The 24,023-nt window shown below is 43.7% G+C and overlaps 1 protein-coding gene across 1 annotated transcript in view; it reads right to left on the bottom strand.

Moving 5' to 3' along the window:
- Positions 1-19,778, bottom strand: part of LPAR1 (lysophosphatidic acid receptor 1) — a 140,091-nt gene extending 120,313 nt beyond the window's left edge. The window contains exon 1 of the mRNA XM_075739345.1: positions 19,760-19,778. The gene's annotated coding sequence lies outside the window, so the exon portion shown is untranslated. The remainder of the gene's footprint in view (positions 1-19,759) is intronic.
- Between the last annotated feature and the right edge of the window lie 4,245 nt (positions 19,779-24,023).

Raw genomic sequence — 24,023 nt, forward strand, 5'->3', positions numbered from 1 at the left:
ATGCTGCCACCAGGAAAGGTAGCATGCCTTGTTGGCAGACGTTGGCTTTTGCGGGAGAAGGTATGTGATCGACAACTCCATGATCCGGCACTGGGCTCCAGTCACAAGGCATCAGCTTCTAGGAAACTGTTGCAACTCTTAATTGCCTTTTTTTTTTTTTTTTTAAAGCCCATTCCCACGGTTTTGCGTCATGATGAGCAACATAATTTGCCAATCACTTGTTCCATGTTCACCTTGGGTTGTGGGTACTGCCAGGCTGGGATTTTCCTTTGGTCACAGTGCCAAAAATGCCTTTGTTTGAGTGGGAAATTACCATCTAGCACAGGGAGGTCTGATCCCACAACTGGGATTATTACTGACTAGAGAGAGAAACAGTAACTCCAGGCACACCAAAGGCTTCTGTCTGAGGTGGAGAAGGAAGTCTCTCTCCCTTCCACTGGATTTACCAAGACCCTTGTAAAAAACAGTCAGATGTTTTAGCTACAGAGACACAGCCCAAAATCACATTCCTTATACACAGGTAGGTGGTATAACATCTGTTTGCTTCAAAAAGGTCATGTGCCAGCCCTGAGGGGGACCACCACCCCGTTATCCATTTATGAAATGATACATCTAAAGGCGTCATTAGCAGGACAAGTGGGAGCTGTTACGTGCAGATCTGGAAGTGTGACCTCCCTGCCAGTCACAAGGAAGTCAGCAGCAATGGTCTAAACATCCAAGGGACACAGAAGAAAAGACGTGAGCAGGGATTAAACTGGTAATAATGAGAAAAACATGGCAACTATTTCTGGGCACTTGGGGTACAGTGGGGCCCAATTTTAAAAAGAATTCATTGCATTCAGCAGTACAAGTCCATAGATACGTGACCTCCAAGGTTTTATCACACTTCTAAACTTACATTATTTTTTATTCCAAAGCCACTACTTTATGAAACCCTTGAACAGTTATTACACACATTACATCATCTTATGTTCAGTCTTCCATGAATGCAATCAAGCCCTAGGCTATCCTGTATATTAAACTTCGGCTGGGCTTACTCCCTCCTTCCTATATTTTGCCATTCTTTTGCTGATGCTATAAGTTTTGGGTTTCTTTCCCTGGATCTTATTTTTTTTAATGAAAATAAAGAGTTTCAATGCATCCCTTCTGAAGTAATGCAGACTATTTAAAGAATGCTAGAACAGTTATTTTCATTCACTTCCTTCTAAAACTTCCATTGTAGTTGGAACATGCTTTGAGCCACTTCTGAAATTCCTGTCTAGTGCTTTCCCCCTTGAATATTTTGCTCTATTTTCTTCATTTTTTCCTTCCTCAAGAGCTATCAGGCAGACTTTTCAAGTTTGAGGTAGTGCAGATAAGACATCTTGGTGTCACAGGGGAGGACTGCATGTTACCACGATCATTCTGCCCTTGTAATGGAGCACGCCTCCAACATCAACAAGTGCCTAGGGGATCTCCTATGGTGGGATATGTCATAGAGGTGAGACAGGCTGAAGACTTTTCCTCTCATTAACATACACATTCGGCTTCAAAATGCTGCTGGTGTAGATCTTTTAGGTCAACAAAGATAGTCTCCATATTTTCTTCAAAGGAATAGATGTGTTGCAAGGCACCACAGAAAATATACTGATATAGCCTACGTCAGTCGGCCTAGCAGATACCTTCAATTATTTCATTAGGCATTACTCATGTCCAGTCTCCCATTCCTTGACAATATCATTAATTCACTGGTAACATCTAAGTCTCATGTCAGCATCTTCTGTCTCTTCAACCACTGTTTCCACTAACCTACTGCTGGCTATAAGCGCTTTGTAAACCCCTGTGGTGGGTTGACCCTGGCCCGTTACCTATTCCAATTACTATCCTTATCTCGATTTTCTTGGGCCCCACGTAGGGCACCAAAAAACTGTGGTGGGTTGACCCTGGCTGAGGGCCAGGTGCCCACCAGAGCCACTCTGTCACTCCCCTCCTTCATTAGACAGGGGAGAAAAGGTACAATGGAAAAAAAATTATGGGTCGAGATAAGGACAGGGAGAGATCATTCTCTAATTATCATCACGAGCAAAACAGACCGAACTTAGAGAGGGAATTCATCTTATTTATTACTAAGCAAAACAGAGTAGAGGAATGAGAAATAAAACCAAATCTTAAAACACCTCCCCCCACCCCTCCCATCTTCCCGGGCTCAACTTCACTCCCGGCTTCAACCTCTGCCCCCCCCAGCGGCACAGGGGGACGGGGAGTGGGGGTTACGGTCAGTTCATCACATGGTGTTTCTGCCGCTTCTTCATCCTCAGGGGGAGGACTCCTCTCATTGTTCCCCTGCTCCAGCGTGGGGTCCCTCTCACGGGAGACAGTCCTTCATGACCTTCTCCAACGTGAGTCTCCTCCATGGGGTGCAGACCTTCAGGAGCAAACTGCTCCAGCGTGGGTCCCCCACAGGGTCACAAGTCCTGCCAGAAAACCTGCTCTGGCGTGGGCTCCTCTCTCCACAGGGCCACAGGGCCTGCCAGGAGCTTGCTCCAGCGTGGGCTTCCCATGGGGTCACAGCCTCCTTCAGGTGTCTCCACCTGCTCCGGCGTGGGGTCATCCACAGGCTTCAGGTGGAATCTCTACACCCCCTCATCCTTCCTCCATGGGCTGCAGGGGGACAGCCTGCCTCACCATGGTCTTCACCACGGGCTGCAGGGGAATCTCTGCTCTGGCACCTGGAGCACCTCCTCCCCCTCCTTCTGCACTGACCTTGGTGTCTGCAGAGTTTCTTACATCTTCTCACTCCTCTCTCTGGCTGCAAAAGTGCTCTCTAACTGTTTTTTTTTTCTCTTTCTTAAATATGTTATCACAGAGGCGCTGATTGGCTTGGCCTTGGCCAGTGGCGGGTCCGTTTTGTAGCCGGCTGGCATTGGCTCTGTCAGACACAGGGGAAGCTTCTAGCAGCTTCTCACAGAAGCCACCCCTGTAGCCCCCCCGCTACCAAAACCTTGCCACGCAAAACCAACACAACCCCTATGCTCCAGTTTGATATCATTGTCTCTGCCCTTCTATACCTAAATCATCTTTTGCCTTTTTAATAAGTGTGAAATTATTATACCAAAGACATGCACAGTTTTCAGTGCTGGTAACCAACCCCATCCTACATGTAAAACACACAAAGCCAACAGAGAAGTTCTAAAACGTGGCACAGTTCATTTAGAGAGTGATATAAATGATTAACATCTAACAGATGTTTAACATCTTTGTCGGTGACATGGCCAGTGGGATTGAATGCACCCTCAGCAAGTTTGCTGACGACACCAAGCTGTGTGGTGTGGTCGACACACTGGAGGAAGTGATGCCATTCAGAGGCACCTTGACAGGCTGGAGAGGTGGGCCCGTGTAAACCGCATAAAGTTCAGGAAGGCCAAGGGCAAGGTCCTGCACGTGGTTCAGGGCAATCCCAAGCACAGCTATAGGCTGGGCGGGGAATGGATTGAAAGCAGCCCCGAGGAGAAGGACGTGGGCGTGTTGATTGATGAAAAGCTCAACATGAGCTGGTGATGTGCGATTGCAGCCCAGAAAGCCAACCATGTCCTGGGCTGCATCAAAAGACATGTGACCAGCAGGTTGAGGCAGGTGATCCTGCCCCTCTACTCCGCTCTGGTGAGACCCCACCTGGAGTACTGCGTCCAGCTCTGGGGGCCCCAGTACAAGACAGACATTGAGCTGTTGGAGCGAGTCCAGAGGAGGCCACAAAGCTGATCAGAGGGCTGGAGCACCTCTCCTGTGAGGACAGGCTGAGAGAGTTGGGATTGTTCAGCCTGGAGAAGGGAATGTTCTGGGGAGACCTTATAGCAGCCTTCCAGTACCTGAAGGGGCCTGCAGGAAAGATGGTGAGGGACTGTTTATGAGGGAGTGTAGTGACAGGACAAGGGGTAATGGGTTTAAGCTGAAGGAGGGTCGATTTAGATTAGATGTTAGAAAGAAATTCTTCACTGTTAGAGTGGTGAGGCACTGGAACAGGTTGCCCAGAGAGGTTGTGGAGGCCCCCTCCCTGGAAGTGTTTAAGACCAGGTTGGATGGGGCTTTGGGCAACGTGGTCTAGTGGAGGGTGTCCCTGCCCCTGGCAGGGGGGTTGGAACTGGATAAGCTTTAAGGTGCCTTCTAACCCAGGCCATTCTATGATTCTATGAAAATTATGCAATTTAGGTAAGAAAGAAATGTTTAAAGGAAAACCAGAGACAATACCAGAGAAAATCTCCTGACTTTGGGCTGCCACAGAATCTAAAATTGATAAACGCTTTTGCTGAAGTTTAGAAGCAGCGTCTGACTTGGGTCAGACACAGGCCCATAGTTGGAGACACAGCTCATGCTCCTTTCAAAGCATAAACTGCTGCCTGCATTGCTGAGATGAAGAAGAAAATTAAGTGTGGCTTGGTGTTTACAAAGCTTTCCCACGTATTTTTGTGCTTGTCTAAAGCTGAATTTGAGGTGAAACTCATTGGAAACCTGATCAGGTAGGAGTCGTAAGGCTGATGTAATTGCTGATTGTAACTTGCTAAAAATGCAAAGGACAAAGGTTTTTGAAGCTATTAGCATAATTCAATTCAGTTATAATTCCACGTCACTGAAAGTTTTGTCTGCGAGTTTCCTGAGATTTCTCAATAGATGTCAGAAACTTAAGGAGTTTGATAACATAGTTTTAAAGAAATCTGCACACTAGTGATGCTTCTTCATTAAAACCTGGAATTACTTGTAAGGACACAAGGTAAGCAGCTAAAAAAATTAGGCCATCATAGTAAGCTACTGATTGAAGCGACCAGTCATCTTCTCAGGGTGCCTGTCAGGATGCAACCCAGCAACAGCCCAACTCTGGAAAATCTCACAGTTCATACTGTGGGCAGCTGCTAACGATGTTAACCACAGCTTGGTGGCCTCAGAGGGAGACAAGCACTTACTCTCCAGCTCTGAGACAGTCTACAGGTACCTAGTCCAGCCCTGACTGACAGAGACCCAACCTGGTGTTCAGGAGCTGCTTGGAGTTCACTGTGCTCTCCTCTGTACAGGCAAGGCAATGCTGGCCACCTCTCCCTCCTCCGGCTTCCCAGCTGCAGCTCAGGTGGCCTCCATCCGTGGTCATGTCTCCCCATTCCCCTCAGACCCTGGGTCTCTCCCCATCTTTCCAAGATGTGGATTTTCAGTCCAACCAACTGCACGTTCACTTGCTTTAAACCCCCTGGCCCTTTGTACCGCCCTCTACAAGCCCAAAGAAGTCACTGCAGGAAAACACCACAGTGGCATCATGGTTCCTTTCTGACAAAGCAGTGAAACCGCAGTTTCCTTCCTACTGCCTCCAAGAGTCCCTCAGTCAGCTTTGCTATGTCCTCTGTTCTGCCTCCTGGGCAGGCTTCATCTCTCACATTTTTGGATGAAAATGAAAATTACTTCCTCCCATCCCACTCCTTACCACGTGCATAAAACAACTGACTGTTGTACTATTTGCAACCTGTTTGAAGGTTTATGTGCCATTGCATCTTTTTTTCTCTTCTTTAAACTAAGCAGCCCTACTTGTCTGCAGGAGAACACAGGTAATATTTTCTAATTATCTCGTGGCTTTTGTTCAGCTCTATCTTTCAAAAAGTGAAGAGGCCAACGCATAAAGGAGGCTGCCAAAGCCTCCTCAGCTCCACATAAGAAATTTGAGGGATTTGTCCCCCAAATGCATCTGTTTAGGTTGTAGTGTCTTCTCTCACTATTAGCCCCTCCTTGAAGCTCTCCTAAAAATGCTGGCATAAAATCAGGCCTCTGACAATGCAGTTCAACTAGTTTCCTTTTCCAGAGGAAAAAAAAATCATTGCTGTTTGCTGAAAAGCTCTGAAGTGTACTCACTCTTCACAGAAACAGGGTCACTAGACCTTGTAGCTGCCCAGGGGGGAAAAAAAAAAAAAAAAAAGCACAGTAGCGTTAATGACAAATAGGAGGTAAATATCGCTGGCAAAGCAATCCCTATCTCTAAAGGGATGTCTCCTCTGGCTGCAAAAATCTAACTTCCATGACCTCTTCCTTCTGTCCTTTTTTGTAGGCAAGCAGCTGGTTCCGATTAGCCTGCAGGAATGCCATCCCTGGGCCGGTGCAGAAGTGAACGTGCCATGTGAAACCTGCAAGCTGCATGAAGTAGGGAAAGGAGTATCCTGCAAAGATCATCGAATAATGATGACTAATGATCCATTTCCTACCTACATGATCTATCCGGAGACATTATCTGATTGACTTGTGTTTTTTCAGCTTCCCTTTTAAAATAAATGTGTGTTAGAGTACAGAAGCCACTGCACTGACCCAGGGAGAATGTGCATTATGCTATTTTTCTTCTTAAAGCTGTATTAAAATTATCAACAAAATACAGTCTTCTCCACTTAAGAAATTACTGTCTAGAGGCAAAAGCTCATTTTTTCTCTTTCTGTGTCCCCTTCCAGGTATTAAGGGTCCTATAACCTTGTTAAAATCGCCCCATGCCACAGACACAAAATGTCTTTAATTACAGAAATGAGCTGATTAAATTAATTTTCACACGCATTTAGCTTCCAGTCTGTTGTTTCTGTTTCAGATATACAAAAAGGCTTTTGTGCTTGTCACCTAAACTGGTTCTTGGTCAGTACTGGATCAGTTTGTCTAATAAAAGGTAACATCCCTCCCGGTAAATCTTGCATTGTTAATCATCAACAAAGTCACGCTGAGGTAATGCATACTTAACAGCAGTGGATCCAAACACAAGTGATTTTGTGAAAGAGAGCCAACTAGCTGGACATCAGACATACATTTAATATATATGGGAATGTACTGAACAGCCAAAAGGAAGAATGTTAATTTTCTTTTGTCTCACATATGAAAATGAAGATCTTTCAGACATAAGATACAGACTTTATGGATGACTGGCTTGAATTTGGCATTGGAGAGGGAGAGTCAGTAGAGGATGGGAGAATCCTTTTTCAAAACTGAAGGAGTTAAAAAACTCCCTTAAATATTGTTTTCAAAATGGAAAAATGTAATGGCTATTTTATGTCTACATGTTCATTTTTCCTGTATTACTTCTCATGTTTGAAACAGGCAGTTTTCAGGACAGAAATATATATATCAATTTTAATAGTCCACAGGCATAAAAAGTGCCAAGTCTTAGAGTGAAACAGAGGAGAAAAAAATAGTGGGAGGATTTGCAAGATAAGAAAAATAAGAAGAAAGGAAGTTTTCTGCCCTTGCAGATAGTAAATAAGCTAGAGATGGTAAATAAGCTAAAGAACAGCTGAGAGATAACAACCCTTTCTTCTGTTGTTACAGAAGTTTGGTATTTTCCCCCCTGGAAGCTCCAGATGCCTTGGGAGGCTCCTGACAGCCTCCCTGGGGCACGGATCGGTCAGGCTCAAGTGTCTGAGCTTTGCAAACACACCCACATCCCTTGTAAGAGACTTGAGCAGGAGATCAGAGATCACATACGAGCTTAATAATGGACAGGCACATTTTATGCATCATCATTATTCTGCAGCTTCAGGAAACCTGGCTTGGAAAGTCACGCTGAATCTCCCCAAAGACAGTTTTTCTGTTTTTGTAAGTAAGCCATCCTACTAAGAGAAGTGTAATCGAGATATGGGCTAGAGCCCTAAATGTTAACTGGCTCTAGGAAAGGTACACAGTTCAACGAATTGGTTTTAGTAGGTTTCTCAGGGGTTACCACTGACTGCCCCATAAAAGAAGTTATGGGGAACAGACCATCTCATCAGACCATTTAATTTCTATTTCGAGCCATGGCATTTTGTCAGCTGCTCAAGAATGTGTGCAATGTCAGACAAATGCTATCAGATCCAAACAACTGATGATCAACCTTTTTCCGGACCAGTTTTGGAAGAAGAACCTAAACCCCATAACCATTCTCAGAATCAACCTCTAGGGACCAAAGGACAAAATTCAGACAGAACCACTTTTCTCCAACCTTCTCCTAAAAAAGCTGCATTTTATCTGGGGTGGCTGTCCATGACCAATGTTTCAACACAAGAGGATGGCTGCAGTTTCAAGCCTCCGTTGCCTGCATGACGTCCAGATTCACAGCAGTAATGAAGAGTTATTTTCTTTCTGATGCTGTACATTGTAAATCACAAAATACTAAGACATCACTGTCTGATCCTGCTCCTGTTCCAATTAACAGAAGTTTCACTATTGTTCTCTGTGACAGCAAAATCTGCCTGGAAATGTGCATATTTCAGAAACACCTGGACATGCAGGATTAATCCCTAAGTTGAAGCAATTGATATTTCTATAGTGGCACAGAGCTCATTACCTCAGATATCACATTCACAAACAACCAAAATCAGAAGTGAAAAAACTACATCTTATATTTTCTACTTGTAAAGCATTTCCTCTTCCTAACAGAAGGTTTGACCAACCTCCTATGTTTGCTATTATTTTGGGATGAATTAACATTAAACGTTTGTGTGTGTATACATGTGTGCATGCATGTAGCCAGGCTTTTGCTCTGAACAAAAAAAAAAAGATGTAAAAGATGGTAAGACATTCAGGCACAGGTCTTCTGCCTTGCCACGGTATTTTAGCTATGTTCATGAGACTGTTTTAGTCTCATATAAGAATCTATTGCTATATTTTAGTTACATATACAGACTTTCAATAAGCAACACAGGAACTACAAGGCAACCTGCATAACTTAACTGCTCCCAAGCAAGGTCATGCCCCATATGTAACCTTTTGAATGCTTACACACTGGGGTCAGCAGTTGTGCTTAATATCCATGAGATACTCCAAAATGACATCTAAGGTCATATGTATTAAGGTCATATGTATCATGCTTGGAAGCTAATCCAGTTATCAGATTTCTAAGAAATACACAAGTGCTTCCTCCAGTCTCCTCCGTTCTTAGAAAACAAGCTACTGTTGTCTATGATTTGGTGGCAGAGGAAGATGACCCCTGTCATAGATACTGGAGATAAGGAAAAGCTTCTCTTGGGAGAAGGAGTAGCTGCGGGACAGTACATCCAACCCAAGGAATCTTTGAACATTTTTAGTAAAGAACATCAAGGCTATCCAAAGCTGTTTTGCAAAACAGGAATTAAATAGCAATGGCAAGGAGTGTGTGATTCTCCCAAGATTGCATCCATCAGCGGCAGAGCCAGAAGAGCGGTCTGCCTGATGAACCAGGACGATAGCAGGGATCCTGCAGCCATGCAGTGGCATCGCCTTGCTGCTTTTCCCCCCTCCAAAATCTCTGAGGGAGAGATAGAAGGGGGAGTAGGCCAGCCCTGCTGGCGGCTTTTCCACCCAGACTTATGCTTAGCAAAGGAAAGCTATGAAATAATTATCAATGAGAAAATGAAATGTCTAGTAGTATTCCTCCAGCCCCAGCTGTCCAAATAACACAGGAATATTAGAGATACTACTAAAAATGCTGACTCAAGTTTGTTCCTGGTGTAACTTCACCACAACCAACAGAGGCAAAGCTGCAGTAGCTGAAACTAATATTATGTCCAAAAAAATAGAGTTAATAAGGTATACAAAGTGTCATACTACATGGATCTTGCAGTTAGGAGTAATGTCTTTACCTTACAAAAGAACAAATAAATCTGATGGACAGAGTGAAGGCCAAAAACTAAATGCTAATCAAAATGGCACTCAAAGCAGACTATTACTCTGCTGCTCGAGCTGCAATGCCTGCTCAACAGCAGCTTCGCCTGGCTGGGGTGAGCAGCAGCCCACGCTCCTTCAGCAGAAGTGGAGGTGCTAAACCGATGGTGCTGGTTTTGTCAGGTTATTGGATAATGCCAATGAAGGTTTCCACAGGGATACTTTGGATTCAAGCTAGACTTTCAGTTTTCCTACGGCTGAATTTCTCATTGATATTATGCAAACATCCTCTCAAATTTCCGATGCGAAACAGCCAGCTTTGGCTCTCCAGAACACGCTCACGATGGACACCTTGTCAGCATGCTCCCTCGCTGGTCCCAGCAGCCAGGGTGCGGTGCCACAAAAAGGAAAAATAAATCACGCATGACCTTGCCTGTTTCTAGCTGGTATTCCTGTTCCGGTTGTGCTGCAGAAGGGACAATGGCCAGGCAGAAAACAAGACAAGCTTCAGTGTTACACAACAGGCACACGTCTGACTTCACAAAGGGTCTGAACCGCCTTAAAAGTGATTGTATGGTGTTACTCGCAATCAGCACAGAGGCTGTACATAACAGTTCAGAGGAAAGCAGATTGAGAGTTTTATTGCCTGCCCTCACCCTGGCTTAGGAGGGAAAAACAGTGCTGTTCCTGCTGCCTAGACCTGATGCTCCCACCACATCTCTGGTCTCACAGTCTCCTGATGCAGGATGACAGCAACCCAAAGTGGAAAGCAGAAGCTTTTCTACTTGTTTAAGCTTTTCTATGTGGTTAAAATATGGTTTCCCCACAAAATCTAGTGAAATCTAGATCCATACACAAGGATGGTGGGGCTGCCCCTGCCTCAAGCTGGTGAAATCACCCAGGTGTGGCTCAGGACAATCTCTGACGTGCGCCACATCTCCCCTTCTGACCACTGCAAGGCACTTCCCTACTCTCCCAGCAGTGCTCGTAGCCAAATTGCCTGGCTTTGCCCTGTTATCAGGGGATTGTCATGGTCTAAACTTTCGCTTTTTAACAGAAATATTCCATCAACATCCTTTTTTGCAAGCTTGCATTCCCCAGCTTCCCTTTAAGATTAGCCTGTTTTGGCAAATACCTCACCCCGCACCCTTTCTCACCCCACTGAACCTCAAGTGTTTTTCCCAAAAGGCAGCTCGAGTCCTGAGCTCAGGAAGGACACGCAGTACGTGGAAAGGCAGAGGTGCTGGATGTCCCGAGCCTGAAGTCCTGGGTGAACGTCAGCAGCTGGCCAGTTTGGCATCTGTTTTGAGTCAGTGCTTATCTGTTCTCTGATCCCAGGGTTCAGTTCACGTTCGGCCCAGAAGATGAAAGGGAGAAACGCCGCTGGACAAAACTAATACTCTGTATAAAATGGAGTTGTCTTTCCACATGCAGCTTAGCTGAAAGAGAAGGGAGTTTAGCATGGTGAGAAACATCTGCTTGTGTTGGAAATTAAATGTCGTGTTGAAGGACAGTACTTCAGTATTTCACTGAAGTGTCACAGGATACGTTTGTATATACTAACTTCATCCTTCTTACTTGGTACCATAGTTTTTGCAGTGGGGGATGGGTTAATTTTTTTCCCTTTTTTTTTCTTTTCCTTTTTTTCCTTTTTTTCTCCCCCCCCCCCCTTTTTTTTTTTTTGTTGTTGTCATGGATAGAGCTTTAAAAACTCCATTGTGATGGCATGAAAATCCTGGTTTTGGCAAGCCCAATGGCTTGACAGGGCAACACACGTGACCTAATTTTACAGACAGCTTTGTGTCTCTTGTTTAACAGCTTGCAAATGAGTGCACATGAAGAAAACCAGCAGCCAGTGGAGTATGAGTAATCCAGCTGGGAATGTGGCTTGTTACGGGGATGAAGAGTGCCTGCTCATAGCATGCATCACCCATGGCAGTAGCCCACAGTGTGGGACTCCCCTGCCAAAGGGGGACACGACCTGGCCATCACACGGGGCCCAGTGGTGGACGCACTGGTTTTGCTGGATGGGAATGGGAGCAAGGAACACAGGAGCCGAATAACTCCTTACTGCCAGGTCCCGCTCCTTCCCCTCATCTCCTGCACCTCTTCTTGTGGTGCACCTTGCAGGCTTGGCTTTTTGAGTTGCATTTATCCCCCTCAAGGGCTTAAAATCTTCCTTGGGAAACAACAACGGCTGTTCGCATTCACGCATCCTGGGTCTCAGGTATCCACAACCAGCTGCAATCCTCCCATTGTACCACTTGTTATGAAAAGAAATCTCACTCTTTACAGACTTTTTACACTTGGGGAAGACTCCTCTCATGTTGGAAGTCCCAGCCTTGCCTCTCCTACTTTCTACAACCATACTAGCACATTGTCCTAGATAGGCTTGTTTCTGGGATCCAGCTTGTCATTTCAAGGACAATATAGCTTGGATTAAGCCCTTTTAAGAAGCAGACAACCCCAAACTAAAGAAGAGATGTGGTAAATACAGAAATGCAGCATTACAAGAAGACAATAACCAAGAATACGCCAAAACTATTCTGCAGTATCTTGGCAGTAGTGGTCCATTAGTAAAAACTTTTTTGAGTGCACACAGGGGACATAAGTAAAGAGAGATATTTCAATATATTTTTAGAGTTAACCTCTGAGAAGTTAATGCCAGATAGCATTATTAGTCTCTGTCACCAAAGACATTGACTAGTTCTCTGCTGTGAGGATGTAGGATCAGGGCATGTGCACTGACCTCTTTTGCTGCCAAACCCAGCCATACCTGGGAGCTGCTCCCAGCCACTCTGATTTTCTGCAGGACCTGCATGACTTCTGCAGAGGCTCAGAGCTCTCCAGGATGTAGATGAGCCTTTCTCCAGTCACCAGCAGTTGGCTGTGGACCCTGCGCCACTCCTTTGTGTTCTCATGGGTGGTCTCCCAGAAAGAGGACCAAGGGCTAATCTTTCCTGAAGTCTTATCCCATGTATCTTGAAAATTACTATTTTTGTACTCTATTATTTTTTGATACAGACTTGTTGCTCCCAGGTTGCCCAACAATTTTGTGTCTATTGTCACAGAAATAGTCTGTAATTTAACAGGTCCACAGAAATCCTATATCCCTTCTCATCTTTCAGTCTATGTCCATGTTGGACATCTCAAGCAGCTCTGGCAAAAGTAAAGGTGACAATTAACATCCCCCTGTCCTGGATAAGCTTTGGATAAAAAAGATGAAGTGGAGATCTTGCATATGCATGGGCTTTGGTACATGTTTATTTTTTTCAAGCTCCCTGGTTTCATGTCTAAATGTAGGCTGAGAAATAGGTCCTCCTTACTAGAAATCCCCAAATTACATTACCTGTACATTACAACACACATCATATAAAAAAAAAAAAAAAATTGATGGCTGTTCGTAAAGCAGGTGTATGTATTAATTTTTAAACTTAAAGTTTCTAGAGATCATTAGAATGCGGAAGAAATAACAGAAGCCTTAGATTAAGGTTCTGTTTTTCAGAAATCATTATACTGCAAAGAAATACTAATACTATCCTGGGGGCTGTTTCCAACAAGAGTGCTTGCAATTTTTTAACCTTTCTGTTTTCTTACGTTATGAGACCCAGATCGGGGATAATGTTTCCATAAAGCATGAGGATGTTAAAGAGGAAAATTTGTGACTGATCACAACATGGGTCTCAGGATTAGTTTTAAATTTGTCATTCATTTGGAAAAGCTTGGATCCCTAACCAGCATTCAGTTTCAAGTAGATTTCTGATTAGGAGAAATGGGCCACCAGGCACAGTGGGGTGCTTTTCCCAGCATCTGTTTTAAACCCTTTTTACATATTGAATTCTTTGTTTATGTTAAATTAACTCTGGGGTTCAGAATGTTGTTCTGATTAGTAAAAGGCTCTGGCAACAAAAAGGTGGTAAGTGGTCTACAATGAGAATTTGAAAACTGATGTCCAGATGGGTCTTTGCTATGTTTTTAGGCTTGAGATTCCCAGCTGTATTGAGACTAAAGCTGTATCTAGGGATAGTATGAGAGTTATGCATTGGTTTAAGACTGTGATAAACAAAAATCCTAAGTGTCATCAGTATCACACATAAGAGCCATTTAATTAAATTAAAAGCTCCTTGAGCACTTGTCTTTGGGTCTTTTTACGTATCTGTAAATTAATGCTGGGCCAGCTAATTTACAGCTAGGGCCAGAAATCAAAAAGTAACATGTTAAGCTGGAGTTAGAAGTGGAGAATACATCATTAGGCTGAATTAAGGAATAGTGGAAGACCCAGTCCCCTTACTACTTTTAGTCCACAAATATTTGGGGATCAAGAAGCTCCTTCAGCATTTGAGGTATGGTTAAGGCTATATGGTTATGGGGAAGAGTGGGGAGAATCACAAAGTACATGAACTGCAGGCTGCTACCTACATGAGGCCGTGGTGCAAGACCAGCTCTCTGGCTTCCCAAGGGTCTCCAGGCACAGCAGAGCAGAGCTAAACTGACGATTAGGAGGGCCTTACAGTCAGGGCCAAGAGACACCCATAAGCTATGTTTATAAGCAGGTTCAGCATGGATGCCATCATACCTTGTGGTTAACTTCTAATGTGGGTTTAATTATTGCTTTTAGGCCAGATGTTTGTAGGGGTAACTTGGTTATGTTTAAGACTCAGGGCTAGCAGCAGAGTCCAGACTGCAGGGGTGCACTAGTGAAAAGTATATTCAGGACAGCCAGCCAGCCTCAAAGCACAGCTGGTCCCAGCATTCACCACCAGCTTGCTTTTAGTCGTTGGAGTCCATGGGTCTTACTGCGACTGGAGTTAGAAATATGGTTAGGATTTGGACTGGAATAAACTGAAGCTCTGGAAAAGCCATAGGAGGAGCAAGTGCTGAAGCTCTGGAAAAGCCATAGGAGGAGCAAGTGCTGCCAGCACAACTCTAGGACACCAGAGGCCCATCTCCAGGCATGCTTTGGCTGCAGTTGATCATGACCCCAGACTCATCCCCGCTCTTGGGAGGGCATATGACTCCAGTATAATTCCCCTTCCGTGGCTCCCCTATGCCTGCTCCCTGGCAGAGCCTAGGGCCATCCCTGCCTGGGCCACTAGCACCACAAAGGGTGGGAAGAGCCATGGGGCTACTGAGAGGGTGGTGGGTACTCAGGGTTAGGCTCCAGACTAGGAGAATGTAGCAAGAAAAGCCATAAGGCCAGGTTCAAGCGCTGTCCACCAGCTGCTCGACCTTGTCTCTTCATATTTTCTGACTTTGGCTTTTGTCACCCTTCACTTTCTCCCTTTCCTTTTCCTAACAGAGTATCACCAATAATCTAGGCCACAGCCTCACCCACCCCACAAACCTAACATCTAAAAAAGATGCAGCAAGCCACACAAGGTACTAAGTTAGGCTACCAGGCTTTCCTCAGCCTTTTTTTATTTCCCCCCATTTTTTTCTCCCAACCTGAACTTCAACTTTAATTACAGCCCTTGTTTTAGCTACAGTTTTAGCCACATCTGGTCTGGTAACCTCTGTGAAACCCAAAACTCAACATCATTCTTTGTTGAAGATTTTGAGGAATTGAAACTCTAGCTCAGTGACATTAAAGCAGAACTTAACACTTCCTCCCTGGTTTCTTCCTTCAAATACCATGATACTGCTAATTCTAACACTAGCAGTACTCTAAATCTGAACCCTAGGCCATTGATACCTATGAACCTCAAGCTGAAATACCTTGAGAATAATGGTAATACTAACTTTCAAAATATCTAGTGATCTATTTTGAATTTCTTCCTCTATTCCAATTATTTACCTGAACCAACACCTAACACTGTACTCAAAGTCATGCAACACACATGAAACCTAGATTTAAAAGTAATTGTGGGACCATGTGTTACTGCTTCCTAAAGCAAGATTATCTGGCAATTTTAAACCCCTTTTGTGCTTTAACTTTTCAGTGTCCTTTTCTTGACCCTAATCCCAGTATACACATGAAAGACAAAAAAGTAGCTGGACATGAAAGACAAAAAAGTAACTGGTGGATTACTCTAAACATCTCTGTCACCTCGGTTCTTCAGTTTCTCAAAGCCTGAATCCTAATTATAACACTCAGTCTTAACTTATGGATCACTAAAAATGGAAGACCTAAAAGCATCCCTGTAACTGATACCTATTTCCTCTCAGCTCCATTTGGAAACTTGTCCTGAACATCCTCATCAGAGGTGACTATTCTTTTCTAGCTGCCTAAATACCATTCAGATGCTTGGTCATTGTCCTGTAACAGCAGTGTTGTTCTGTACAAGAAATTGTGGACTCAGGCTGATGCCAGCTCTCAGCACAGCACGGCTGATCCTTCCTGAATTCCCCATTTCTCCATACGTATAGTTTTTCCCCATCTTCCTAACTCCTAAAAGTAGCTCTAGGAACTTGTGACAATGTGAAATTCAAAATGTTAATGTACTGTTAGGATACATTCAAGCAACAGCCCCAAATGCAATCTGCTCTCAGGTCCTTCCTTCCCCTATATACCATCCATATTTCCCAGACTGATCCCTCACCAGAGGTACAACCTCTGTCCTAGTTTTAGTCTTAACTTTCCAAATTTCCACAAAGGAAAAAAAGAATTAGGACTTTGTGAACATATTACCTTTTATTTCTTCAGTGGTTTGCCTCCCTGAAACCCTAACACTGATCCCAAATTCTACCCTGATACTCACCAGAGTCTGACATCATCTATAAATATAAGATATGTCTGTTTCTCTGAGAAAGATGACTAACCAGATTGTCAACCCTAGCCTCAGAATAAATCTGATAACCTCTGAGAGCCCTGAATCTAAAAGAGTTCAGCAATGTTTTTTTTGTCAATTGTCAATTGCTTAGTGTAGGAGTCAATTGTTCTCCCACATCTGTACCTTCAATTCTCATTCACTGCCTCGCTTTTCATGCAGCTGGGGCTTTATATAACATGATAATGTTTATGTTAACCATGAAAACCATTTATGTAAACTATGATACTCTTGGTGGGTGTTTCCTTACAGTACAGGAGCTTGCACAAAGTTAAAAGACAGAGAAAGAAGGCTGAGGCATCCTATTCATCCAGCTAGAACAAAAGGAAAGCTCTGCTGCACATCAGGAGGACCTTCTGGTAAGAAATGTGGAAACATTACTTGCCCTTAGGTGGATGGCATCACAGAGAGAGGTCCAGAGAGGTCCAGCACTGACTTCTGGCTTGCTGGCTGTAGCCAACTGCCTTCTCAGAACCTGTGACTCTGAGAAAGAGTTTGATGTGTGGCCTTGACATAATTAAACAAGCCACAACTCAAAAGGATTGGATGTACACAGGAAGTGTTATTTCTGTGATACATATGACAACTTAAAGTGACACAAACTGAGGTGTTAAATATATTTTTAAACTTGTCATAGAATAGAAAAGGCATCCTCTTCTCAAATTTTCAACTAAATGCCTGAAGAAGGATATGGTATTGAACTGCTTTCAGTAATCTTTAGAGCCCCTGGCAAGAGAAAGATGGGAAATAGTTTAAAACTTAAGGAGATCAGAAGAATTGACTTTGGAACAATTGTCCCAAGTAAGCTGTTTCATTTCTCTGAAACGCTGAAATATTTTGACTGATCCCATCCAGATACAGGCAATACTCACTTAAAGCTTTTGTGAATCTGACACAAGTCACTTCATGGGGAAAAAGCAAATAAGTGTTTGTGATGGATGCTAAGAAAAGGTGGTCTTCCAGATTTTCAGATCAGGCACCAGAGAGATGATGTAGTCCAGTCACAGGAAACGTCTTTCAAATGTTCCTTCCCCCAGGGCAGAAGAAAAATTGCTTCCTTTTCCTATGCCCTTGTCATCCAGAGGTCAGGGAGAAAGTCTAATGAAAGGAAGGCACCCCTGGTTTACTTGCATTTACTACACTTAGCGTGCTCATGTTTGGATTTGGGCTATGCAATATGTCTTCTCCAAGGTCAGTGCTAGAAAGTTCTCTGTATTGTCTGGACAATAACATAAGCTTTTGCTTAGACAGATGTCTCATTGTGAAAAGTAATTTACAGAATATTTATACAGTTTCACTTACTTCATCAGTGAGGTACAGTTTACTGACTGTTTTTAACCACAGTGAAAAGGTTGTGGTGTTGCCTCTAGCTCTTAAAAATGTGATTTTTTTTTTTTTTTTTTTATAGCAACATTGCTTGAAGGAAGATTTTCAATTACTGAGGTTTTTTCATTCTTTTCTGGTTGGAGGCTTTCTTGTAAATCAAGTTCAAGGAGAAAGGCCTGGTTTAATTTTACATTTTGAAAAGATAGGCTGAAACTGAATAGGAGAATTTACCAAGTGTATAGTGTTTTGAGAACAGATATGTAGGAAATTTAATTCTGGATCAGAACTAAGGAATTCCTGTTGTGAGCCTTTACGTAGGCTTGTTTGGTAGAGTGAAACAAAACTTTTCCTGGCTTCCCAGCCTCCATTCTGGATAAGATTGTAAAATAAAGACCATATCTTTCTGTGAAATGGAGATTCAGGTTTCTGTGCGGCCCTGAAGGAAGCACCCTATTGCACATGTTCAGCAGACGTCTTCACAGACATTTGCTGCAAGCACAACCTTGGCATTTAGGGTTATATCCATCAAGTAAACCTTGATGTCCAGCTCCTAAGGGTTTGTTGTGGTTTAATCCCAGCTGACTGGGCACCCCACAGCTGCTTGCTTACTCCTCCCACGGTAGGATGGGGGAGAGAATCAGAAGAGTGAAAGTGAGAAAACTCATGGGTTGAGATAAAGACAGTTTAATAGGTAAAGCAAAACCAGGAATCCATTCCCCACTGCCCATGGGCAGGCAGGTGTTCAGCCATCTCCAGGAAAGCAGGGCTCCATCACATGTAATGGTGACTTGGGAAGACACCATCACTGTGAATGCTGCCCCTCCCACTTCCTCTTCCCCCAGCCCCTGATATGCTGAGCATGACGTCATATGGTATGGAATATCCCTGTGGTCAGTTGGGGTCAGCTGTCCTGGCTGTATCCCCTCCCAACTCCTTGTGCACCCCCCAGCCCACTCGCTAGTGGGGTGGTGTGAGGAGCAGAAAAGTCCTTGGCTCTGTGTGAGCACTGCTCAGCAGGAATGAAAACATCCCTGTGTTATCAACACTGTTGTCAGCAAAAATCCAAAACACAGCCCCATACTAGCTACTATGAAGAAAATTAACTCTGTCCCAGCTGAAACCAGGACAGGATTTCAATGGGAGACAGACAGAAGCACCTCTGTGGTTTTGGACTTCATTCTTTACCTCAGTTTATACAAGTCTAAGCTTTTCCTTTGGAAATTTTTTTACTTACATTCCTGGTCACATCAATAGGATGACATCACTGCACCTACACAGCCATTTCAGGCAAACGAAGACAGAGGATAAGATTGCTCTGCATCACAGCACTTCCCTCGTACACATCAGTGTATCAGCCTCTGTTACAGCAGTGCTGGTTTTAGTTCAGCTGATCAGATATCCAAGATCTATTTGTAAAAGTCTAACCTGGATAAAGACTGGGTTTTAAATAATTCTGCTGTTTGCATGAATTGTAGTACAAAATATTTATTCAAGCCTTATTTCTCTTTTTCTGTGCTGTGTTTATACACATGGTCCAAGAAGTTTCAGATGCCCAGTAACACAAAAGGCTTATTTCAAAAGCCATTGGATTTTCCTTCCTCCTTCCTTGTAACATCGTGTTTGTTTTATGCTATCCAATGCAGCCAATAGATGCGCCAGTGCTACAAAAAGACGCTGTTCTTCCAGATTTGAAAGGAAATGTAGTCATTGCCAGCTTGGAGATATGAGCACATTTGCTAAAAGAAACATCCAACAAACTCATATATCTTTGTCATTTCAGTTAAGTACTTTGTGAGTCAGACATCTGGTCCTCACTGGATGCCTCTGCATAAGCTCTTTGTTCAGTGGGCTGAAATGGTCCCAAGGCTGTTTGTAAAGACTGTGCAGAGCAAGCCTTGTCTTCTCCATCTGGGATGAGAAAAGCATGCACGAGCTGAGGATCCTTTCCCTAACGTCGTATAACGCAACATACGGGACGTTTCTCTGAGATAATCCGTACATACCTTTCTCATTTTGATTACTAGCCTCTTCAACTAATATCATGCAAAAAAAGGATGGGAAAAACCTACCGGCAAGGTTTTCACTCAGAATGGAAGCTTTTTTTCTTATGATCCCCAGAGTGGATTCAATGTCAGCGACTTTTCAGTGTTTTCGAGACAGAAACTAATAATAAGGACAACAGACGTACTCCTCCAACTTTACTGAAAGAACTATTTTGATTCAAAACACTTAGGCTGCATTTATAAACCACTTACTGGGGCCTGATTTCCGTTGCTTTGATGTCATTGTGCTTAGTTTGAAACTCAATGTAAATCAAGTCCCCTTTCAACCCCGGGAAACATGGGGAAGGTGCCAACAGTGGGAAGTTCCTTGTGGGCTTACTGGGAAGAGTGGCTACTAGACTGGGACGCGTAGAGAACTGGCCTTTGCAGCTCTGGATGGGTGGATGTGATATTGATAAGAGGGTCTCAGTGCGATTCAGCTTTCAGTATTTGAGTCTGGAGTCCTGGAAGAAAGCTGAGACACCAAAACTTGGCTTTGAGAACACTGATGTATCTTGGGAATTGGACCTTGCTTTTCTCAACAAAGAAAAGGCAGATTCTAACTCCAGCCCCAGCTTACCTGCCCCTATGAACCCTCCTCATGAGTATACCCAGATTAACTCTGTTAACGCCTGCCAAAAATTATACCGTCACCGACCCCAGTGAGGTGGTCTTCCCTGGGATGACAGCAGTGCTGAGGTTGACAGCTCCTTCTTTCCTCTGCCAGATCAAATATTCACCCTCATCCAAGCCTTACCTATAACCAACATTATCCTAAATGACCTTTAACAGCCAGAATATGGTGATGGCTGAACTGAGTACCAGGATGTTCTGGCCAGGGCTGCAGATGTTTCACTGAAGAATTGTGCATAGAGAAGGACCATGTTTGCCTTGAACAATTGCAACAAGCACGCTGACCAACTGTGAACCAGCCAGAATCCCACTTCCCATGAGATGTGAAACGCAAGAAGGAAAAGGGGCCGTCTGCATGAGACAAGTTTCAGGGAAGAAAGTACATAGGCACAGACCTCCAAATATCAGATAGAGAGGAGGTGGAGGTGAACACCAAACACATGGAAAGATGGGCTAGACACCTTAGCTTTGTGATTGCCAGGACTAATTCCTTCATAAATATTTCATGCCAACCTGCTTTTGTAAGCCTACAGGTTAGGGAAATTCAGCCAGAATGGAGGGAAATCAGAACATTTCCTCTAATAAGGATGGGACCTAAATTTATAAAACTCATGATCCTTTAGGGAGCTTGGTTTCATAGCAGACCACAAAGTCCCCTAATGTCTGTGAAGCAAAACAGAGTGTGGGATCTGGAGCCCTCTAGAAAAGCCTGTCTCAGACCAACATGACAACAAGAAAGCATTGGTGGGGAGGCCATACTTACCTAGATCATCTGATGTGCAGTTAACCTGAGCGGGAGACCATTTGTTTGTTTCTCCCAGGCTGTATTCCACGTAATGCATGGGAGACACGGTGCTCTGTTTCCCATCAGGCAGGCAGGTTTAGGCTGGGATATGTGCTTGTCCTTGTGACAATACCCTCTTGTCATTAGGAGATCTTCAGCAAACAGACCCTCTGATGGCTTGTTTAGAAGCGTGGATATGAAAACCAAAGCAGTAATTCTGCTGCTCACTTCTGTTTGCTTGGATGCACTAGTGCCGATTATGCCTTCAGCAGGGCATAAATCCTTTTTCTCCCTTTTGTGTCTCCACGCTCACAGAGGCAGAAACAAAGCTAACAGTGTCACATTTTTGCTATTAGTCTCTGCTGCTGGCATGGAAGTGCTTATAATTTTACAATTTAACGACCACGCTTAGACCCTAAGCCCCGGACCATAATGTTTGCCAGGTTTGTCCCTACTGTGGGGGCCCAGGATCATCCATCACATTGCAGCAATCTCCACTCCACCCACAAAATAGATCAAAAGCCCAGGGAAGTGACCACATCAGTGACCCCATGCTCTTAAATATGAATTAATGGCTTTGATGGCTAGGAGGTCACCACAGATTTTTTCAGGACGTACCCAATGGCAGCTAATTGCCTTTCAGCATGTTGAGAGGTTTTGACAATTAGACACAACAGCTAGAAATGGGTTCCTCGGGGAACTACATCAGTTTTCTATTCACCTGCCCTCTTCACAAGATTGTGTGTTTAGGTGTATAATATATAGTCCCATTCCAGACCATTAGGTGACTCGTGACTATGTTTGGTCCAGACATTAAGGAAATGAAAGTTTTTACAAGCATTATATAAATTGCTTTGCTATTTGCAGATGTTCTTGTGGTGTTAACAGATACCATAACCATGGCAGTTATTTATCAACTATAGACTAATATATTAACTATACTAAGTACAGACTACAGTCTATAAACCATAGACTAACTATTAACAATCAACTTTGGACTAATATATTAACTATAATAAAAATTATGTATTATATAGCCATTTCTGTCTAATCTGATGCACTGAAGAGATAACCCCACAAAAAGCTTTGGATTTAAATTCCTCAAAACCTTTCACAAGCTGAAGCATTTAACATCCCTCACAACCACCAGCAAAATTACAAAATAAGTCACAGAATAGCTCTAACCACAATAAAGCAAACCCCTACATGTATTATAAATTAAAAACCCCACACCTGTGTGCATAGGTACACAAAAAGCCTCTGCAGCACTCCTGCACAAACTGTTCTCCCCAAATAAGCCAGTTCAAAGCTTGCATCCAATCCAGGGGCAATGTCTTTAAATCAGGTGTGGGCATTTAGCACACTGACCATGCTTGATAATTTACACCTCTGATGACTAGTGTGACCTTATTTTAAAGGCTCAGCATGTTCATTTCCACATGGAAAGCACCAGCAATGCCTGCAGGTGAAATGTCGTGAGAAGGAGGTATCTTAGGTGAAGAAGTTTGACCTCTTGAGGAAATGGCACTGAGAGGGATAAAACTGGGAGATTGAGAGGAGTTAGGTCATCGGTGCCAAAAGCATGGCTTATTACCCTAAGTGATGAGGTCTTGCTGTTTTGCAGTGTTTCCATGTTTGTGCTCATTTGTGGCCTATTACCTCTAACTTCCATTTTTATCTCTTGACCTTGATCTTTACTATGTGTTTCATCCAGCGTAGCACACAGTGTGGATCTAGCCCATGAAAGAGACTCCAGGGCAGTGACTTTTTACAAATATTCCCTGACAGCAGCAGCAGACTAACACCTCTGCTGATTGAAAATCCTGATGAACCCTGAAAAAACAGTGTGAGGCCAGAGGACCCCTTGGCGTTCACCCCAACACACACCTCTGCCATGCCTTCTTTCCTGATTGCAGGAGGAGGTGCATGATAATCAGTCCTTTAGCCTCACTCATCTCCAGATGCTGTCCGCACCATAAATACTAGGATTAATGAGGAAGTCTATGAATTACCACTCAAGAGGAAAAAGAAAAAAAAAGAAAAAGAAAAAAAAAGCCAGGGAAAGGAATGCAAATCATACAACAAACACAGATTTTGTACCTACAGGTATATTTCAATACTCCTGTGACTATTTCTAAATCGAAAAGTGGCTTTTTCTCCAGGTTTTCTAGGAGTTCCATTGCTGCATAGTGGTGGCAGCTCCTGAGAAAACTTCTGAAATAGCAATACATTAACACTTGAGCAATACATTAACATTATGAGTGAGGAGCTCTGAAGAATTATTTTTTTTCTTTCCTTTTTCTGGTAGTTAAGTGTACTTCAACCAGACAAAGAGTCCCAAGAAACACATACTTAGTTTCACTTCCTGACATGCTCTGAATTGCTTTTAGTTCTGTATTTCTGTACAAACACACCTAGTGGCTAAATTAGAGGACATGAGCTACAGCAAATTACAGAGCATGTTTTGACGCACAGGCCAGCTCCTCGTAGTTAGGAGGAGGTTTGCTTTGAAACAGTTCCAGGTTTTCCCTCCTTGGTTGGCTTTTTCTTTTCCCAACACCCCTTTTGCCTTTCTATTTATGCCTCCCTCTTCCCTTTCAGCACCTTGGCAGCCCTTCTTACATTGCAGGAGGGAGCACAGAACAAACGTCCTCCATTTGAAAAAGTAAAATAAAAAGGCATCCAGTTGCATTCCAGCTCTGCCTTCTCCCTCTGTTCCCCAACCCTCTCTGTCACCCTCCCTGCAACCTGCAATTTTGCCCTTTTTCTCCCAAGGTCTGTCTCAGGGTTTACAGCACGCTGGGCAGGAGGGAGGGCTCTGGCTACGGCTGCAGGACTTGGCTGGCATGTGCCACCACCCTCAGCACTTGTGGT

This window comes from Balearica regulorum, chromosome Z (assembly GCF_011004875.1).
Source record: "Balearica regulorum gibbericeps isolate bBalReg1 chromosome Z, bBalReg1.pri, whole genome shotgun sequence".
In the NCBI taxonomy this organism is placed as follows: Eukaryota; Metazoa; Chordata; class Aves; order Gruiformes; family Gruidae; genus Balearica; species Balearica regulorum.